Here is a 22,406-nt window from a genome sequence, read left to right on the forward strand (position 1 = left end):
CCAGCAGGACCCTAGTGATGTAGGATATGTAACACAATTGTTAGTTTCCTTCAAATCAAGCACAAAAAATAGTTCATGTGTTTTAACAAAAGGACTGGCAAGCAGGTGACCTGCAATCTGCAAGGGAATGACAATGTGCCATGAGCATAAAATACAAGAGCAAAGGCAAAAGGGCAAAACAGTATCTTTAGAATCTCCAGTAATGTTCTTTTCATTATTCTCTGTCATCTATAGCTACACAGGAATTCTATCCAAATGAATTTCCTCACACAGTGGCATTGTCTAATGGGGTAAATACATGTGTTCCCTCAATGACTAAGCCTAGGTGTTCCTAAATTCCTTATCTAGAACATCTCGAATAGAAAAATAACATCATTCACATTATCAAAGACATGAAGAAAAGTCCCTTTAAAAATGTGCATTAAGTGCACTATGCAATACAAAAGGCTAATGACCAAATGTGAAGACAAAGAACAAACACTAGAAAGTCCTGGTATTTGCATGTTTAGAACACATCTAATCCCACCAAAAAATTAAAGCAGCAGGAACACAAGAGAACTGAAAAATTAAAAATAGACATTGGAACCAGCCTATCACTACCTTGACAGTCAGTCTGCAAAAAACATTTTACATAACATGGGGGGTCCCTAATACATAACTACAGTCTAGAAGTGTGCACATAAACAATACACCCATAATAATAAATGGGCTGACTGGTGAAAGGAATATGGGAAAAGGGGAAATGGAATTAGGACACAACTAAAATGCCTAATAACTAAGCATAATGCGACATTGGTCAGGGGCGGAACAACAAAAGAAAAATCTATAGGAAGAACAAGAGTTTGCTTGGGTGCCTCAGGCATGTGACACAGCACCAAGAGAACGGGGAATACACAAAAGACCAAAGTTACACAAATTCTAATTCTATGTTCCTGTTCTCTCTTCAGGGAGAGGAAAAAAATGAAACCCGTCTTCCTTTCAAGGGACAAAAGCCATATGCTATTTGGGAAACAAAACATGATTAAATAATGCAATATAAAAATTAGGTCACCGTGAGTCACAGATCTATAATTCTATCCTTAGGTCCAATCAAGGATACATAACAATTTAGGGCTGCCTATTCCTTTAAGGGAATTTGCAGTAAGTAACATCAGGTGATACACTTTGAACCTGTTATATTTGTTTAGTTTTCTTATCAATATAGCCAAACGTAGACATGCACTGGTAAAAGTGCTGCCATTCTTCCTCACAGTATGCAAACCATATCTGTGAAATGTATCATTATACCAAATTCATCCAATAATTGTGTAGCGGTACGTATCGTCATACGGACCTCTTCAGAACACAGGAGAACTTGTGATGGTAACAACATAAACAAAACATACAAAAATGCAGCACCATGGCATGTGTATTTTATGCACTTTAAACCTGCAGCCAAAAACCAAATATTTGGGCCTGTCTAAATTGTCAGGTCCAAACTCCCACCGTTTGACATTGAGCACAACGCAGTTGTAGGTCCATTGTCAAATTTAATATGTCATGACAGCTGTAAATACCTCAAACAGAAACATGTACATTTTTTTCTGTTAAAGAAATGACGCAAAAACACATCTTTTGTCAATTAGCCAAACTCACGTGTCTTCTCCTCTTAAGAACAATCCATAAACAATCTGTTGGCAAAAAGCAGAAAAATACACAACACCAAAAAAAACACATTGGAAGAGACACAGAAATATTTTACATCATTTAACCGTGACTTCTCGACATAAAACCACCTTATTCTTATCGTTCTAAAAGAAATTGTTACACTGATACTCCATATGCATGTTATTTTTAATGAGCAATTTCTTTAACTAGGCCTATAACCTTCAAAATTGTGTGAAAAAGGCTGCATGTTATTTTTATCTAAGACTGGATGCATCATTTCGTTTTCTGTAAAATAAACACAGTTAGCAAACATTATTTTCCTTAACGTGGAAACACAATGTAGCAGTCCTGCCAAGCATTTAACACGATGTGTAAAGAAACCCCTTTTCATCTCCCCGTTTAAATCAAGGTCCTTCATGTTACCATGGTGAAACCAGAAACCTCACCCTTAGCAGCCGTTCAGAGAGGTCATTCTGCATTCCTTGGAAACAAAGGCCTAATTAAGAGGCTGTAAATGGCAACACACGAGGGGCCTTCTCCATAATTTATGGGGAAACACTTAAAAGAGAACATCTCAGCGAGCGTGCTGAGCCAGCTGTTGCAAATTCTCCCAGCCCCCGGCCTCTGCCACAGTGGAGCTGACAAAGCCAGTAGGCTGGATCTAATCTGCAATAATTCAAGCTATTTAAAAAAAAAAAATTCTCTTTTTAGGCGCTAAAATTATCACTATTCCCATATTATTAGACTACATTCACTGTCAATTTGTCTCAAAAGCTAAAGACACACAGACCAGTTTTTTATTGGAGTAATTACTTGTTGCAATCCTATGGCACACACTTCATCAGTGTTAAATAAGCAAACTTTCCGTAGGCCTAGCTTGAAGGTAGAACCTCCAAACCTGATATTAAAACAAGCCATTGCACTGGCACATGAACCCACTGAATCACAAGAAAGCACAACCTTATATCATAACCTAAATGCATGCATTTGCTTAAGGCTGAGACACTTTAAGGAAAGCAAAAATGCAGTTTAAACAGTGAATTTACTCAAAATCGACTTTCTTATTTTGGGCATTAAAAAATGAGTATCCTACAATCTTTTTGCAGAATATGGATTACTAGAAAGTCTATTACATAATCCATGAGTTAGGTATGTTAAAATGATAATTTATACGTTATAAAAATGAGCTTGCTTGCGCCTATGGCAAGCGAATTTATACACATGAATTCTTGTCATTTTAGTGATGCAACATAACGTAAATCACATTTTAATGCTAAGAGGTCATAGTATGAGTGCTAAGCTTTATAAATAGTAAAAAACTATTTTGGTAGCACTAATTTTTATTAATTATTTTTCCATAATTAATAATTTTTGTCTTCTAATAAAACCCAATTATTTCTGTTTGTGATTTTTTTACATATAAGAGCCCGCTACATTCCTTGCCTATTATTTAGATGCATTAACTCACAAACCTGAGCGCATATGCCTAATTTAAAAAACGTCACATTCTGCGTCACTTTTAGGGCCTCTGTCATGTAAAAGGGCCGTCATGCAAAATTCCACCCGTGTTTAACTGCAAAAAAATTGCTGGCTGAAGAAACATTCCTATGCAAATATACTGCAGCTAAAAACGTTTTGCCTGTGAACATTTAATACAGTGCATGTAAGTGAAAACGCTGTAAATGTATTTATTTCTGCAAAAACATGTAATTTCGGTTTTGGCTGGGGCCTTATTTATATCCATTAAATGTGAACCACACACATTGAGCTCATTTCAGACATAAACAGAAAGTGTTGAAAACATTTAGGAAACACAATACAGCGCTCTCTAACCATTGCTTGTAAATCGCGCCGTCGCAATTTACAACAAAACTCACAAACAAAATAGACATGTAAACACACATTTTAACCACGCATTCAAACACACATTTAAACCCACAAATCAACACTCAGGACGAAAACAGGACAGTCCGGACTATACATAGCTGTAAGTCATATTTACAAGAAACACTGCTCAACAGTGTAAAAACCAAAAAATACACTCAATTCACTAGCTGCAGCTGGCAGAACACCAAAAATCGTTCTGCATATCCATTCATAAAATTACACAGAGCAAAGGATCCTTGTTATGTATTATATCATATTTTAGTTCTCTGGGGATACAAAATCACCAAGGAAGAAATATGTTTGTAAATCTAACCTATTTAGATAAACCGGCTAATTCAAGCGTATACAAAGTTGGCCAATACAAAGCTCCAAATTTGCTAAGATCAGGCATCTTATAGCTCACTAATCCAGCTTCAAACTTCAAGGAGTTATCTCCATCGATACATTTGCAAATATGCAAACCCTCGGTTATTGAAAATTGCAATCTTCAAATAATACAAAGAACCAAACAAAGTGGGAGCGACCCACTTAAATCAAACAACCAAGTTTCAACAACAAAGGCCAAGTTTCAAAGTACAAAGCAAATGTCAAACAGATGCCAAGTTCACAAATTTGAAACAAATGTTCCTAAAACGGAACCACAAAGCTAACTGGGAGCGACCCACAAATACTTATCAAAGCTGTACCAAACAAATAGTTGTCCAAATTCTAACTGCCAATTTCTAACTGCACTAACAGTCTCTTTAAAAAAAACTTACACCAAAAAAAAAAAGGGTTGCTCAGTCAGGAGTGACATCTTTTGGAGAGTTTTAAGTCAGAAAAATCAAAAATATGCTTGGCCGCAAAGACAGAGAATCCCCCAGAACCTCCGTGCACAGAGTACCTCTTTTAGTAGATTTCTGTCTTGCCTTCCCCAGCAGAATTCTGTTCTCTGAAAAATTTCTCCTCCAGGTAGTCACTTCATGATGAGGCCCCACATTGGGCGCCAACTGAAGAAACCAAATATTTACAATACTCCTTCTCAGGGGTCTTACCAATAAGTAGTCCATTCAAAAGTGGCAAAGAAATCAACACAGAATCTGAAATATGAAAAGACATCTTTATTATTATTAATTGTGAGGCTCCGTCGCCCAGCCACTCTTAAAGCAACTGAATGAGGGAGTCTGCCTGCATGGCCTCGCACAGGCCTTTTATACAGAAAATTGTGCTCTAGGCACACACATTCCTTATTATTATTAGTCACTCCCAGGACGTGCACACAAAGCACCACTTTCAAGATAAGTCCAGGCTAAAAAAGGATCGCACACATGCTTGGTTTCCTGTTCAATCAGGCCGGACAAACCCACCATAAAACCTTCAACTAGATCGATGAACATGTCTTAAAGGAAAGGCAGCAACAGATGGGACGGAGATAGGAGCGGTGGGAACGGTGCCATAAAAGATCGGACATGTCCTGCTCTTTGAACTTTATTGCGCCAGCTGCTGAACAAGGAACTGGCTTGGGAGGTTAGCCTCAAGCAACAGGGTCAGCTGTCGTCAGGTCATGCAGAAGTCAGCACAAACCCATGCTAAGGTTATGTCCTTTAAATGCTTGCTCTGCCATGGGGAGAGCCTACTGTAAGGGCAACGAATAACATGGCTGCTATTTACAAGATGAAACCCAAGTGTTCAATGCAAAACCTTCAAATGCACAGTGAATCCATTGGTGTAACATGATCAAAATACTCATGAATAACGCATTCATCATTTGCGGTTCACTGATACCAAATTCATAACAGAATCATGACATTTAAAACACAGGTTCAGAACCCCCAGAACCACAAACCGGCGATTATACTGTAATTATGTTCCGGGCTTCTGAAACATGAAAGCAACCCTTTTGAAGTTTACTGCGGGAACTGAGTTGTAACCTTTTGTTCGCCATGTTGTGCAATGACGAAAATGTGTATAAAAGGAGCGACCCACTTTTGCAATTCGAAGCAGTCTCTCAGAACCTACACTTTGTGTACTTCTTGCGATCTCTGTATCCCTGCAGTAAATAAACGCTGATCTTTGACGCCGAAGGAAGTGTCCCGTGTCTCTGTGATTTGTACGCCAGAACAGGTAACCCACGAAGGTTTCAGGTGTTGTCCCCTGGCACCGCTGGGCCTTAGAATAGCCCAGTCCTTCAGTTGGCGCCCAACTGGGGGCGACATCAGCGGTACCGGTCCAAAGCCCGACGATCGTGAGGAACTTCGTGTGAAATCTCCGAGGGAAGGTGCACCCCGCTTCATCGATCCTGTTGTCGAAATAAGTGGTCCGAAGACTTTTCCCGCGAAGATTCCCGCCTCCTGACGGCTGCGACGGACTGATGCCCTGACTGTCGACCTGTTTTGGCGCCTGGCGTAGTCCTTTGTACGGCGAGACGATAGACGGGCCTTCCTGGTGACGCCATTGTTCTTTCAGTTAAGTATTTGTGGGTCGCTCCCAGAAACCTTGGTTGTTGCTGTTGAAACTTGTTTGTTTGCATGGTTCCATTGCATTTGTGGTTCTTAGTTGTTGGTTCTTAGTTGTTGAGTTTTTATTTGACGATTGCAATTGCCAAAAACCAAGGGTCTTGCATTTTTGCGAGGACATCGTAATTCGATAACCCTTGAAGTTTGTAAACTCGGTTAGTGTGCACGATGCCTGGCCGTAGTACTTTGTTTGGTTTCTTAAATGTTGCGGTACAGATTCCCGGTTGGAGGACTCATGTCCGATACCTCCAGTTGGAACTCCAATTTATGAGCTCTATAGTCGCCACGGAGTAGGCCCTATCGTATATAATGAATATTGGATCCGTTATACTAAAGATGATGGTGTCCTTAGTTGGCCACCCCATGGTAGTTTCGAAACTGCAATTTTAGATAATCTTGAAGCAAAATTGTTTAAAAGGAAAGCTAGACCGGCCATGTTTGATTCCTTTCGGTTATGGCGCAAAGAGGCCAAGCAGAAAGAAATCAAACAGATGAAGAAAAATAAGAGAGAAGGTATTATTACGGTGATGCGAAATGCAGAACAGTATCAGCGAGATAAAGACGAGAAGGAAAAGGAAGTTTTTGCTAGACTGCATCAAATGTTATCCGGTTTTACCGTCGAGTTCTGATAAGAAGGGAGAAGAAGCGGTAGAGGACCCTTTGCTGTCCTATCTACTGAAATCACCACCTCCATATGCACAGGATACTACAGCCCCTGTGGTTCCTCCTATCCCTCAACCTGTTGTTCCGGCAGCTGCTGGTCAGCCTGCCGTTGGTCCTGTCCTTCCGAATGCTCTTGTTCCTCAAGTTGTCCCTGCTCCCTTACCTGCCCTTCTTCCTACTGCTCCACTGCCGATACCTTCTCAGTCTATTGTTCCTGCTACTTCTGCTATCTTGGCTACTCCTACTGCTCCTACGTTCAGTCCTCATGTTGTTGCCCCTGTACTTCTCTCCTCTTCTCCTTCTGTCCGTAGTCGTATACCTAATGCTGTGACTAATCTTTACTCTCCACTGTTCGGACCGATACTTGGGTCCGATGTTTCTGATGTTTCTCAGAGACGAAGTCAAATTCCTGGTGGTAGGGAGAGTGAGACGTTAGTGAAAATGACGCGTAAATGGATTAGGCATCCTGCTAAGTACACCCCGCGCATAGTTTTCGACAAGTTCTCTCAGTTTAATGAGCCCACACAAAGATTCGTATTTGAGGAAATGTGTAAATCCTTAAGAGAGGAGTGGGATAATGATGAGGTAGACAATGTACCACCCGAAATGACTGAACTCCAGAATCAGTTTTCGAACGGTATGATTGTGGGCGGTAATGTCCGACGTGCTTTAGAGCGTCTGCTAGCTTTTCGATCTACAGTGCATCCTCGAGTATTGTTTGATGACGACACTGATGATTGGAAAGCACACCTGGTCAGTTTCCCATGTGAGAAGTTCCCCCAGTGTGGATGCCAGGTAATCCTGCTGCTAACCCTGCAATTTTGCCACACTTCCAGAGAGTTTGGATACACCTCCCATGGAAGTGATCAGAAGTTTTGCAGGTGAAACAATCTTTGCCTGACCCCCGGAAAAATCCGGTAGGTTATTATAAGGAGTTATCCCAATTAGTGGATGCTACTATTATGAACCTCGCCGATATTGACATGTTGTTCAGTAATGTAGTACCTCAACCAATTTGGGCAAAAATCCGTCAAGAGAATCACGTAGCTGAGTTAGGTGGTGATTGGGCTGCTCTTGCGGCGGCTGACGGACGACAAGTTGGTGGGGCTACGCCTGAACAGATCATTATGGATCTGCCCCAGAGGATCATTACACTTATGAAGACACTTATGCCAGCAATAAGAGTTAACTGGGATGAACTGTCTGCGTGTAAGCAAAAGAAAGACGAGAGTGTCTCCAATTTCTTTACCAGATTTGAGGAGGCATTTATCGATCATAGTGGTCAGGACATGAGCACTGAGGGAGGTCAGTGACTGTTTGTTGATAAATTCGTGTCAAATTTGTTGCCTGAGCTAAGCAACAAATTGAAAAATTCCGAAAGTTCATGGGCTGTTTCGACCACTGCTCAAATATTAGCCACGGCTCAATATTACGAAAATAGAGAAAAATAAGAACATGATCGGGCAGATAAGAAAACGAAGGAGCTTAAAACTAAGGTTTTGTTGCAGCAAGCGTATCCTCCGCGCTCGAATCAAAATGACTCCCAACAGCAAAATCGATCGCAATCACAGTCTTCTAGGACGCAGTCGCGTACTGACTCCTCTACACCAAGATCTATGCTGGGGTATAATCAATGCGCATATTGTAGGGGTGAGGGTCATTTGAAGTTTAATTGTCCGGTTTTACGTGACCGAAATAATGGCGTTTTGGCTCGAGGAGGTCGTAGTGGTCCTCAACAGGCATCTCGTGGTAGAGGTCGCGGTATCTCTCAAAATCAGAATGAGCGTTCTACTACTTCATCGGACTCGAACAATTGCTTTGATCAGCGCGATTCATCGTCCAGTAGATCTGCACAGTATCATGTGGATGACTATTACGTCGAGCATGACATTGATGCTGATGGTAACTACTAGGACAGCCACAGACAAAGAGAGGGAGTAGTATCAGTTCCGGTTGATCAGAGAGGGCCTTACGTCGCAGTTGCCACATCGGGCGTAGTTGAGCCTTTTCTGTTGGACATTGGTGCAGCGAAAAGTTCCATCATGCATTCGAAACTCCCTGGCGCACCTTTGTCTGGCTTAACGAATGTTTCCGTTAGATTCTCTGGCGCCCCGGTTAGCAATCCAGTTTCTATCCCTTTGTCCCTTACGATCGGGCCACGTGAGCTAGAAGCTTCTTTGATTTTAACTACTGGTTGTGGTGAGAATCTTTTGGGCCTGGATTTGCTGAAGCGGTTATATACGACTCTGTATTGTTCTCCTGCGGGAGTGGAGCTTACATTGGGTCAGAGAGTGATCCCTCCTATGTACTTGTCAACTGATAAGCTCCCACCGGAATTGAGTTCTCTTCCTGAGTCTTTGTGGGCAACAGGTCCCAATGATGTGGGCCTGTTGGGCATATCACCTTATGTTGTCCAATTGAAATCGAATGTGCGATTACCACGTATCCCCCAGTATCGTATCTCTCTTGATGGTGAACGAGCGCTATTAGCGATCATCTATGACTTGATCAAGAAGGATGTTATTGAGAAAACTCGGGGAAATGTGTGTAATAGTCCTGTGTTACCTATTTTGAAACGCACTGATCCATCTAAGCCTCCTGTGTACCGTTTTGTTATTGATTTGAGAGAGGTCAATAAAATCGTGATTCCACAGTTTCCAGTGGTGCCTGACATTACAGCTTTACTGACTCTGATTCCAGCCTCTGCCTCTTGGTTCTCGGTAATCGATCTGAAGAATGCTTTCTGTAGCATTCCGATTGCTGAGGAAAGCAGAGATCTATTCGGCTTCTCATTAGGTGGTCGCAGCTTCAGGTTTAAACGCGCTCCTCATGGCTACTGTGAGAGTCCATCGATCTACAGCCAAGCTCTTAAGAGTCAACTTGACGCATTTGTGTTACCAGCTGGTGCGGCCCTGATTCAGTAGGTCAATGATTTGTTAGTGGCTGCTGACACTAAGCAGATTTGCAAAACTGCTACAGTATCGCTGTTACAGCATCTATGTGGCTTACATCACAAGGTGTCACCTTCTAAGCTACAATATTGTTGTCAAGAAGTAACCTATTTAGGTCACTTATTGTCAAAGGAGGGAAGAAGGTTGACCCCAGAAAGAATTGCAGCGATTGCTCGAATGACTGTGCCAACAACTCAGAGAGATGTGCGTGCCTTTCTAGGTATAACGTCATACTGCAGGCAATGGATTCCAAATTTATCATTGCTAGCGAAGCCATTGTTAGCTCTCACGTGCAAGGATGTTCCGACTCCTTTGCCATGGACTGAAGAGTGTCAGAAAAGTTTTTCTGAATTGCGTGATGCGTTGTGTTCGGCTCCTGTGTTAGGTACTCCTGACTACAGTAAGCCGTTTACACTATACGTTCACGAGAGAGAGGGTTGTGCGTTAAGTGTCTTGACGCAACAATTTGGCGGTAAGCAGCGTCCATGTGCATATTTTTCCTTGACCTTGGACCCAGTAGCTAGAGCATTGCCGAGTTGTCTAAGAGCGACAGCAGCAGCTGCAGTGTCCATCTGGCAATCTGCAGGCCTGGTCATGGATAATATGCTTACGGTGATGGTTCCGCATGCAGTTGACACTCTCTTGAATCGAACAAAAACTCAACATTTGACGAGCGCAAGGTTGTCTGGTTACGAGTTGACACTTTTGGCAAGTCATATACAAATAAAGCATTGTAATGTGCTGAATCCGGCGACATTGCTGCCGACTAATATGGAATCAGATGATGTACCACCACATGATTGTTATCTAAGAACTGAAGAAGAAACGAAGGGTCTTGTTGACCTAAAAAACCACTCCATTGGCAGATCCTGATGGTACTTTGTATGTTGATGGTTCATGCTTCAAGTTGCCGAATGGTGATGTGACGACCGATTATGCTGTGGTGGCGTTGAGTACGGTTGTGGAGACTGCGAGATTGAGTCAGAATTCAGCGCAAGCGGCAGAATTGATTGCGTTAACAAGAGCGTGTGTTTTGTCTAAAGGGAAGCGAGTGAATGTGTTTACCGATAGCCAGTATGCATTTGGCGTTGCACATAGCTTTGGTCGATTGTGGAGAGAAAGAGGATTTATGGCATCGCATGGTACGAAGATCCAACACGGACAGCTCGTGAGCGATCTTTTGGACGCACTTACATTGCCTAAGCAGGTGGCAATCATTAAATGCAGCGCGCACCGAAAGGTTACGGATGATGTTGGTCGGGGTAATGCGTTTGCGGATGAGATTGCTAAAGAAACAGCTAAGAATCTTGCAACCCGAATGTACGTTACGAGTTCAGTGAGGTGGCCGACAGAGACTGGTATGTGTGAGGACACTGTTGAGAGCGTGAAAGCGATTCAGAATGAGGCTACCGAGATTGAAAAGACTAAGTGGAAAGAAAGCACGAGAAAGTTAGACACGCATGGATGTTGGGTTCATTTGTCAGAATGTCAGAGGTGGATGTTACCGGATGCATATGTGCTAGCAGTTGTGACTATGGCTCACGGCTTGTCAAATATTAGCGCGAAAGGTATATGTAAGTTGTTGTCTCCTGTATGGAAGAATGATGGTATTGCTAAGTATGCTGAGAGGGTGGTTAAGAATTGTATGGTATGCGTGATGTATAATCCTGGCAAGGGCACCCCCACTCCACCTGGTCATTTTGCTCCTCCTACATGTCCCTTTGAGGTTATCCAATTGGATTTCATCCATATGGAGAGATGCAATAACCTGAAATATGTTTTGGTTGTGGTTTGCGCCTTCTCCAGATGGATTGAGGCCTATCCTCTTAAGGATAATACTGCTCTGTCCACAGCGAAAGTCCTACTGAAGGAATACTTTCCTCGGTATGGAATGCCACGGATCGTATGGTCGGATAACGGAAGTGAGTTTGTGGGGAGTGTGATGAAGAGTGTGTGTAAGGGCCTTGGAATACGGCAGAAATTCCATAGCGCCAATCATCCCCAGTCAGCAGGTTTAGTGGAAGGGTACAATGGCACTCTGAAACTGAAACTTGCTAAGATTCAAGCGACGACTGGTCTGTCATGGCCCGATGCCCTGCCTCTAGCTCTCTTGTCGACCAGGGCGACTGTGCACTCTCGAGTAGGGCTTAGCCCATATTTATTTATTTATTTATTTATTTATAAAATTTCTAGAGCGTACAAATACCTTCCGGTGTCTCGGCGCTAGAGTTCGTTAAGATTGCAGAGGACTCCTACAAGGCTTACTGGTTGAAAAGCCACGTTTTAATGTGTTTCCGAAATATGAATAGTGAAGAGCTTGATTTAATATAAGGGGGAGCTTGTTCCACAATTTGGAGGCAGCAACTATGAAGCGTTTGTCGCCCCATGTTGCTTTCTTAGTGCGTGGGATATCAAGTAGCTGGAATGCCCCAGAGCGTAAGGATCGAGTGGGTTCGTAGAGAGTAATGGATTTTTTTAAGAAGTCCGGTCCAGTATTGTTCAATGTTTTATAAATGATGCACAAGGCCTTAAACTTTGTGCAGCTTCTGACGGGCAGCCAATGAAGCTGGCGAATGATGGGAGATATGGGTGAAAATTTGGGTGTACCGGTTAGAATTCTTGCAGCAGCGTTTTGCACTAGCTGTAGTTTATTCATGACTTGTTCCTGTGCATTCAACAATAGGCCGTTACAATAATCAACCTTTGAAAGGACTAGCGTGGACATTAGGGTTTTAACTGAGTTTGGAGGTAGGAAAGGGAGAAGTTTCTTTACCATTCTCAAGGTATAAAAGGACGCTGAAACCACTGCATTAGCATGGCTGTGAAAGGTAAGCTTATTGTCGAATAAAACTCCAAGATTCCTGACTTTTGACACCGATAGAGGCGGATCTCCCAGCTCTGATGGCCACCAGACTGGTGACCAAGACGGGGTCAATTCACCAAAAAGCATGACCTCCGTCTTGTCGGAGTTTAATTTTAAGCAATTCTGGTCCATCCAGGTGCATATGAGATTGTGTTCTGACGTCCTGCGAACATTTGGGGAGTTCCGAGGCCGAAGGCATTTGATAGTCTCGAATATCCAATGTTGATTGATTATCTTTATGATCTGACTGCTAAATTGAGGTTAATTCATCAACAGGTCTTTGAAGCTCTACCGGCACAGACAGAGGGTCCTGGACATCGGCTCCAACCGGGTGACTGGGTAGTCACCCGCAACTTTGGGAGAAAGCGTAATCTCGAGCCACAATTTGTGGTACCCTTTCAAGTTCTGCTGGCAACAAGGACTGCAGTTCGATTGGAAGGCAGGAAGAACTGGGTGCATGCCACTCATACAAAGAAAGTCCCAATTCCTTTGCCAGCAGATAACTGGGTCAGAACTGGAATTGCCGCAACGGAGACCGAGACCCCTCTACGTTATGTGCCGTTCAGTGATGCTCAACCTGTAGGAAACAATTCAGCGCAGCCTGATACATCTGTTGAATCGTCAGCATTGGAGAATTCAAGGTCTGAACTGTCATCTGATCGATTGAACACTGTTTCGCAATCTGAACAGTTATTTGAAGAGCAAACTCGACCTGGAAGAAGTCGATATTTTCTTGGTTCACGTGACAAAGAATAATAAAAAATCCCTTTTTGTTTTTGAATTCATATTACCCCCTTACTGTTACTACAAACATTATGAACACTTGCATCTTTTATTGATTATTGAGTTCTTTTTCACGTGTATTCCTCTTTTTGTACAGCTAGGAGACTTGTATTAAATTGATTGTTTGTTTAAGAAAACCTGTCATCCAGGTTGACCGTAGGGCCGTGCGGGTACTTCCTTCTGTTTAGCAGGTTCCTGACACTAGGTCGGTTACTTTTGTCGATTCCTGGGAACTCCTGGGATAATCGCTACTCAGAACGAAGTGCGTCAAGAACGTTACGAACAGTTTTTAGAGGATGGAGTTCTCTAAGCTGTCGGAAGTAGAAAGGATGTCGGCGCAAAGATCAAAATTGCATAAGGTTGTACGAACAAAATGTTTTCTGTTTCAGGTATTCCTGTTGTTTCTGACTGTTTCTATACTACTGGTGGGTGGAGTGTATTTTGGAATACAGTCGTTATTGCCTTCCACTTCACCTACTTCTTCTTCTCCTGAACTGAATTCTATTCCCACTGTTTCTCCACGTTCCTTTCATCCTCTGCCCCAACATGAACAGGTTAGACGTGCGGAATTCATGAACAACTCCTTTGTTCAGCTCCTACATCAGCATCAGTTGGTGATGAATACTACTAACTGTTGGGTGTGTGGGTTAATGCCACATACCATGGATAAGGGTATTTCGTATTTGGTTCTTCCTTACAGCTCCCAGGGGTCAGCTCGGGCATTCCAAACTATGTTCCGTAGTGCACTAGATTCCTACCCCCGTCGAGAGCCATGCTCTGCAGACCTTGGTCCGGGCCCGTACCACAAGACTTTGGCAATAGCGATTGCTGACTTAGATAGAGATATTTTTGATGCATTGCTTATTCTGGAGGAAGAGGTGCGAGCATATAAGGATCTGAGTGAGGCTGAGTATAGCATGTCAGTGGGTGATAGACAGCTTAAGAGCTCGTCTCCGATCTGGATCGTACCCCACCTCGGTAATTTCTGCTTGCGAGGTCTTGGTCGAAATCCGAGAGCTCAGCTTGGGAAGAGTGCTTGTACTGAAACCTATGTTTTACCAATGCTCTCTTCCCCTGTTTTCCTGACTGCCAAGGGTACCTACTTTGTATGTTATGATCGCGCATATACGTGGTTGCCCCGTGACTTCTCGGGCACCTGTTATATTGCGAATCTTTTGCCACCGACTTTCACAGTTGCCTCGGACTATCACAAGACTAGAGTTGTGAGAGGCGTTATTAGCAAAGAGGACACTGCCGGTCAAGAAGCAGGAGACTTCTTTAAGGGTTTCCTGCCGTTTTGGGGACCTATGGTTAATAGTAGGAACCTGAGACAGTTGACTCGTGTGGTAGAATCAACTGCTAACATAACTGCAAGTGCTCTTAGTAATCTGACAGCAGAGCTTCAGGCGGATAGGCTTATGACGTTGCAGAACCGTATGGTTCTAGACGTTGTTCTTGCAGATAGAGGTGGTGTGTGCAAGGTGATCCATTCGAGTTTCTGTATTTTCATTCCTGATAACGCTCCAACTATATATCAAGCCATCTCGAAGTTGCATAAGATCTCCGAGTCCATACATGTGGACGTAGGTGATTGGACGCTACTAGGATGGTTTTGGGGCCTGATGTCGACTTGGGGTTGGAAGATTCTGATGATCGTAGGGGTTGTTGTGGCGTTTCTGTTCACGTGTTGTCTTTGCGTGCAGTGTGGTCCTGCCTTATGTGGCCTCTGTGCTACAATGTGTATAAGACGGCCATCTGTTACCAAAGAAGCATTGATGGATAGAATAATGTTGCAGCAACATCTAAACGATCTGATGAATTTCGAGATCGATTCTGATATCGACTAGTGCTTGCCTACATGAGGGCAAAAGGAGCGTCTGAGGTTCTGTGAGAATCGTAATGACGTTTTTGACTTGTTCGAATATGGACGAGCTTGGTATCTATGAACCGCAAATGACGAGTTTAGTGGGTGTACGCGTTTTCGCTACACTACTTTGCACCGTTCGTCTTATTCGTGGGTTTCTCCATCTGAACCCACGGGTTCCATTTTAGATACGGCATCCATTTTGTTTCTTGCCCTCAAGTAGCCAGCGAATGGACACTGTCCGCTTCGTGACCCTGGGATTCCCAAGCTCTTGCGGAAGACACATGTTCCTTTGAGGGTGTCTTTATGACGAGGGGGATGACACGGCAAAGGCAGATGGCTCCGCTCGAGGCTCATCTTGCCGTGTTGGTCTATTGTTTCAGCCGTGCATGCATTAGGCACGAATCCTTTGATCCTGCAATCATGCTTCCGATATTGCCCCTACACTCTCTTTCAATCTGTTGTCTGTCTTTGTCTTCCTTGCATCTGTTTTTGCCTCTTCTCTTAGCTTGTTTACAGCCAGAATGGAATGTGCCTAATGGTGGGATAACGTGCTTTTATAGTTGGGAACCGGCGATGTTACTGTAATTATGTTCCGGGCTTCTGAAACATGAAAGCAACCCTTTTGAAGTTTACTGCGGGAACTGAGTTGTAACCTTTTGTTCGCCATGTTGTGCAATGACGAAAATGTGTATAAAAGGAGTGACCCACTTTTGCAATTCGAAGCAGTCTCTCAGAACCTACACTTTGTGTTCTTCTTGCGATCTCTGTATCCCTGCAGTAAATAAACGCTGATCTTTGATGCCGAAGGAAGTGTCCCGTGTCTCTGTAATTTGTACGCCGGAACAGGTAACCCACAAAGGTTTCAGGTGTTGTCCCCTGGCACCGCTGGGCCTTAGAATAGCCCAGTCCTTCATGAGCTATCAGCAGTATCAGAACACAGTCACTGTTTATGCACTTGCAGAATGATTCAGGCATTCAGAAAAGCAGTGCTGTAGACAAATGTGTTGAATGTATTGGGGCACGTAACCCCTTCCACACTACTGAGTCTCTCCTGCTAAAGTCCAAGGAATAGTCTTGCCTGTCTGGATCACACTGTGAGTTTGTCTCCACTTGTACAACCATTCTGACAGAAGCATGTGCCTTTCTAATCTCTTTGCTGACACATAACTGCTTAAAAACCTATCCTGATGTCAACTACTAGCAGTTTCATAATCCAGTCACTGATTATGCACTTGGAGAATGATTCGGGCATTCAGACAAGCAGTGCTGTAGTCAAATGTGTAGATTGTATGCGGTCACCTAACCCTTTCCAGACTACTGAGTCTCTCCTGCTAAAGTCCCGGGAATAGTGTTGCCTGTCTGGTATCATACTGTGAGTCTGTGTCCACTTGTACAACCATTCTGACACAAGCATGTGCTTATTTAATTTTCTTCTGACACATAGTGTTGCCTGTCTGGTATCATACTGTGAGTCTGGGTCCACTTGTACAACCATTCTGACACACGCATGTGCTTATTTAATCTTTCTGCTGACACATAAGTGCTTTTAAACTTATCCTGATGTCAACTACTAGTAGTATCAGAACCCAGTCACTGTTTATGCACTTGGACAGTGAATCAGGCATTCAGGCAAGCAGTGGTACAGTCAAATGTGCACAATGTATGTGGTCCCCTAACTACTCACAGACTAGTGAGTCAGTCTTATAAAAGTGCAGGGAATGGTTATGGTTGTCTGGAATCATGCTATGAGCCTCTTTGCACTCCTACGATCATCTTGACAGAAGTATGTCATTATGAAATCACTCTGCTGAAACATAAGTACTAATAAAGTTACTTTGCTGTGAACTACTAGTACTATAGGTACTCTTTCAAGTCTATGCATTTGTATTGCACTTATTAATTTTAATAATTATTTAATTAGTAGATGTGTACTTTATTATAATAATTGTGATCTGTAAAGGGAGTGTTTAAATGTTTTTATATATGTGTAATGTGTTTGTTCAGGAATAGAATAGTATATTTTATAATTTTCGTAAATAATATCCTATTTTATTTCAGATATTGTTCATCATCATTAAAAGAAACTTATTATGGCTAGAAAAACAGATAAAAGAAAACAACACAAAAAGTACTATTATTTGAAGAAAACTCAACAGCAGATATTGGATGAACAACTGCATGTTGGAAAAATGAAAAGGTCTTGCGGTAGGAGAACAAAATAATTCATTAAAAAACTTGCAAGCCTAGAAATAGTGTGCAGATTGTGGAAAGTATAAAGAATGCCTTAACAACAAAAAAAAGCAAGATGTTTTTTTGGTAAGAAATGGTAAATTACATTCAAAAGACACAATGTGTGGTAAAAGGCGGCAGAGTCAGTATGAAGAAATAAGAAAGAAGATGTTTTACAATAGAGTTGTCTTAAATTTGTTAAAAGATGTGAAGAAATACAAAAGAAGAGCACGATTTTATAATAGGAAAAAAGAAATTGAAATTATTGTTGAGAAATGACGCTAGAGAATAAAAGATGTATAAATATATTTAGCCCGATTGTACATATTGGCTTAACCATTTCAGTTTAAGATGGTGGCCATGGTATTATGGACGGGCGGAGTGAGTCTTCAATTTCGATGCACGGTTTTCCTTAATCCAGGAAGCCGGAAGTATGCAAGCCATCTCCTGTACTCGGGTGCAGAGAGTTGTGTTAATCAGATAAGAATACATGACTCTCCTGATTGTGGATTAAGTGGGAAAGTTGAGCTGGAACTAGGGGAGACTGATAGTGTTCTTCGTATATTAGGAAAACCGGTGAGTGAAGACCGGAGTTTGGGACAGGCGGCAGTGTAAAGATGTACTGATTGCGATTAAGACGTGGATTTTATGAGTAGCGATATGAGCAATTTTGACGTGTGATACTGCTGAATACTGGTAATGTAATCGGACATAAATGAAAACTTGATCGGTTTTGAATTAATTGCAGATATTTAGAGAATAAGTGATATGATTGGGAGACGCTAGACGGCTGGTACAAACATTGGAATTACACCATGCCAGAACAATGTATTAGAAGGTAAGAGTCCAAGTATAGCGTGTTGGTAGTAGCATTAACAATAAGAGTTCAATATTTAACATACTGTTCTGACAGGATTATCATATATTTCTATATATTGGGACGGACAAAAATTATATAAACAGCAGAAGCTTCAGAGCTATTCAAGGACCCTGGCTGGTGATACACCATCACTGAGGTAGGGAACTACTTGGGAATATTTGAATTACTGGACAAAACTTATACATAATTTGACCTTGGCTTGCCTGTTGGATGCATTAATAAGAGGTTTTCTATTTTTATTTGACACAATAGGAACTCAATATTAGAAGTCTTGAGGTAACTGCGTCAAATGACGTGGCTTTATATTTTTATTTCCACATGGGTTATATAAATATTAGCACACTGTGGTCTCAATAGTAAGTTTGACATGATGGTCATGATCATGCAATGAATCGCATGAAAAAGGGTACTTGAAATAATTACTGAATATAAATGATCAATATTGTTGTGGACTGATGATAACATAGTGTTACTGAAAGGGGAAAAACATTATTTCACATTTGAGTGTAATGTTGTATACATTTACCATGCACGTGTGGCAGATTTGATTAGTGATTCATGCACAAGGTTGTTGGCAATGTGGGCTCTACAACATGTATTGAATAAGCGCTTAAGAATGTGATTGTAAAGGCACATTTTGTATTATTTCCAACCCTGAGGAAACCAGTGGTTTTCCTTACCACGGCGAAATGCGTTGGCATAAGGGATTGAGTTCTCAATTGTGTTGTGATAATTGGTGTGCTAAAAACATTGTTGAAATACTGTTCAATCCTAGGGTTGTATTTAGGGAAGTAGGGTGTTCTCTTCTCTCTTGTTGTTTGGAAGCACGTAAAAGAACTTTATTCAGGACAATACATGAAGTGTGACTGCTATATGAGCTCCAGTGTTTCCTGTACAACCAGTGATAGTGAACTGAGCTGAATATGCTTGGGATGATTTACTTGAATTTCTTCAAGAAGCAAATTCGAATTTAAAAAATATTGAATACAAGACACTGGAGAATTATGCTCTTTGGATCCTGTTAATGTATGCCGATATTTCAATCATAGGTTTATAGCTATTATGTCTTTTATCTGCAATAAAAAGAATCCTCCTCTTGGAGAAGTTGTGGATTTCTTTTGGAAAAAGGAGTATCAAGCTAGAGGTGTTCCTCATAGACATATGCTGTTACGGATCAAGGATGCACCCAAATTCGGAACTGATTCAGATGACACTGTTTTGTCTTTTATTGAAGAATATGTAAAATGTGGTATACCAAAAAGAACAGAAGAAAACACCTTAAGACAACAAGTCTTACGATTCTAAAGTCATCAATGTGGCAAATACTGTCGAGGAAAGTACAAGTCTAAGGAAAAGTTTTATACCAAATGTCATTTTGGATTTCCACGTCCAGTAATATCCAAAGGAAGAGTAAACAGTTTCATGTCAGCTGTGAGACATACCATTACTAGAAAATCTCCTAAAAAAACATACAATTTGAAAAGAAGTGAAGAATCAAAGTATATCAATGATTATAATCCTGTTATTCTCTCAATGTAGAATACTAATATGGATATCCAGTATGTTGCGGATAATTCCATTGCTGTTGCCCGGTATGTGACATCTTACATAACAAAATCAGAAAAAAAGGATTTGAAAGAAATGTGGGAAGAACATTCTCACAAGAAGAGTCTTAGTAAGAAATTGTACGGTTTCAGTTTGAAGATGTTATCCCATCGAGAAATTGGAGCTTATGAATGCTCAGATCGGTTATCATGTGCAAGTTTATACTCAAAATCTAGAAGAATCATTTGGGTGAGTCTAGGTCTTGCTGCAACACAAAATTGAGTACTTAAATCTGTTCAATAAATCGAATATTTAGCAGAAAAAGAACCGGAAAGTACAGGTATTGTCAAAACAAACATGTTGGACACATATTATCTAAATAGAAGTCATCATCTTGAGAATATATGTCTTTATGAAGTGCTGCAATATTACACTATTAAAAGGATTACTACAGAAAACATGAATGAAGTAAAATATGCAGTGATTGGTTCCTGAAGGATGTTTGGTGAAACAAAGGAAAGGAAATTTGATTAATCACAGGAAACTGAGTTGTGATACTCAAGATATAAGGGAATGTTACTATTTAGCACTTTTGCAGCTCGTCAAACCGTGGCGTACAAAATTGGAATTACTTACAGATTTTTAAAGCTTTGAAGATTCCTTCAATGCTTGTAAAGGTACCATAGAATGTAGTTTTTGCAAATCATCTGAAAATTTTGAATAATGAAATTGATCAAGAACCTACTACTTCAGCTGAGATTGCAAGAGACAGTTCTCAAGACAGTCAAAGTTCTACTCCACTGAGTCAAGATCCAATACGACAACCAATTTTTGAAAATGAAGCGGCAATCGCCATGAATGAATTGAAAACAGCAATCCATCAAGCTCAAGAAGATATTATGGACTTAGAAAACTTGGAAGAACAACTACATGTTGAACAGAAAGAAATATAACAGTCAAAGTTCTGCTCCACTGAGTCAAGATCCACTAGGACAACCAATTCTTGAAAATGAAACGGCAATCGCCATGAATGAATTGAAAACAGCAATGCATCAAGCTCAAGAAGATATTATGGACTTAGGAAACCTGGAAGAACAACTAAATATTGAACAGAAAGAAATATATCAGCAAGTGAGACAACAGATTGACCATGGAATTCTTCATGAAAAGAAAGAATGTACATGCACATCATTTCAACCTATCCGAATGTATGTCAGTGGTCAAGCTGGAATAGGAAAAAGTTTCTTAATTAAAGTATTGACCAGTTATCTACAGAAAACAACTAACTTACATTTGTCTTGTGTTGTAACTGCTCCAAATGGGTTGTCAGCACACAACCTTAAAGGAAATACATTACACCATTTACTTATGCTACCTGTAGAGCTTGACAATACATTGGAATATAACAAACTATCTGGAGAAGCTTGCTATAAAGTTTTAAGAGTGCTAAGGAAAATGAAACTTCTGAATATTGATGAGGTAAGAATGGTCTCAAACTTAATGCTTGCTCTTGTGCATTTCGGAATGCAGCAAATTCTAAAAACAGAGTATGATGTCTTATTTGAAAGAAAAGATGTGATAGTTTTTGGAGATCTACTGCAAGTTATTCCCCTAAAAGGACAACCAGTATTTAGAGCGCTTGTTCATGAAGACACCAAAAAGTCTTTGGGAAGTGTTGAAAATGTTAACATTCGGTCATATTTTGAATAAAAAGAATTCATTAAAAATATACAACAAGCAAATGATGTTGATTATGGAACTATTCTTCCAGATATAAGGATTGGAGTACTGACAGAACATGGCAAAAAAGCTTTGCAAAATTGACTACTTACAAACTTGTTTCTCAATGAAAATATAGTTCCTGAAAAAATATACACAAAAATTGCAGAAAATAATTCTATAATCTGCTTAATTCCAACACTGCGCAAGTGTTCTATATTCAATGAAGAACTTGTGAAGCTAGAAAATTAATAAATAATCAAAATGGAACCCATTAATAAAATAGAGCATGAAAGAATCACTATTATTTTGACTGAAACATTGAAAACAAAATTAGATTCTTTAGAAAAACCTATATCTAAAACTGTAGGTTTAGAAATTATTTTGTATGTATATGTAAACTGTCATGTAATATTACAGCGTCATTTAGATGTGGAAAAATGTTTAATAAATGGAGCAATGGGTGAAGTTGTTGATTTTGTTAATTATCAAAATAGAGATGGAATAGAATTTTTGAAAATCAAATTTGATCAGATTAAAGAAGTAAAACAAATTGGTCATTGTTCAGTTCATTTTTTGTTTGTTAAAGGTTTATATGTTTGTAGAAAACTGTTTCCTCTTTCTCTGGTATATGCAGTGACTATTCATAAATCTCAAGGTTTAAGTGTAGATAATGCTTTGGTTAACATTGGAAATACCATTTATAAAGAGGGTATGGCATATGCTTCTTTGTCCTGAGTCAGAACTTTATGTGGATTGTATTTGATTGATTTTGCGTAAAAGAGTATAATCGGTTAAGAAGAGTGTCTGCTCCCAATTTAGGTGAATATCCTGTACATGAAAAGCGTGTAGTAGGTCGAAAAAGAAGATATGAGAA

This window comes from Lissotriton vulgaris, chromosome 1_1, assembly GCF_964263255.1.
Source record: "Lissotriton vulgaris chromosome 1_1, aLisVul1.2, whole genome shotgun sequence".
In the NCBI taxonomy this organism is placed as follows: Eukaryota; Metazoa; Chordata; class Amphibia; order Caudata; family Salamandridae; genus Lissotriton; species Lissotriton vulgaris.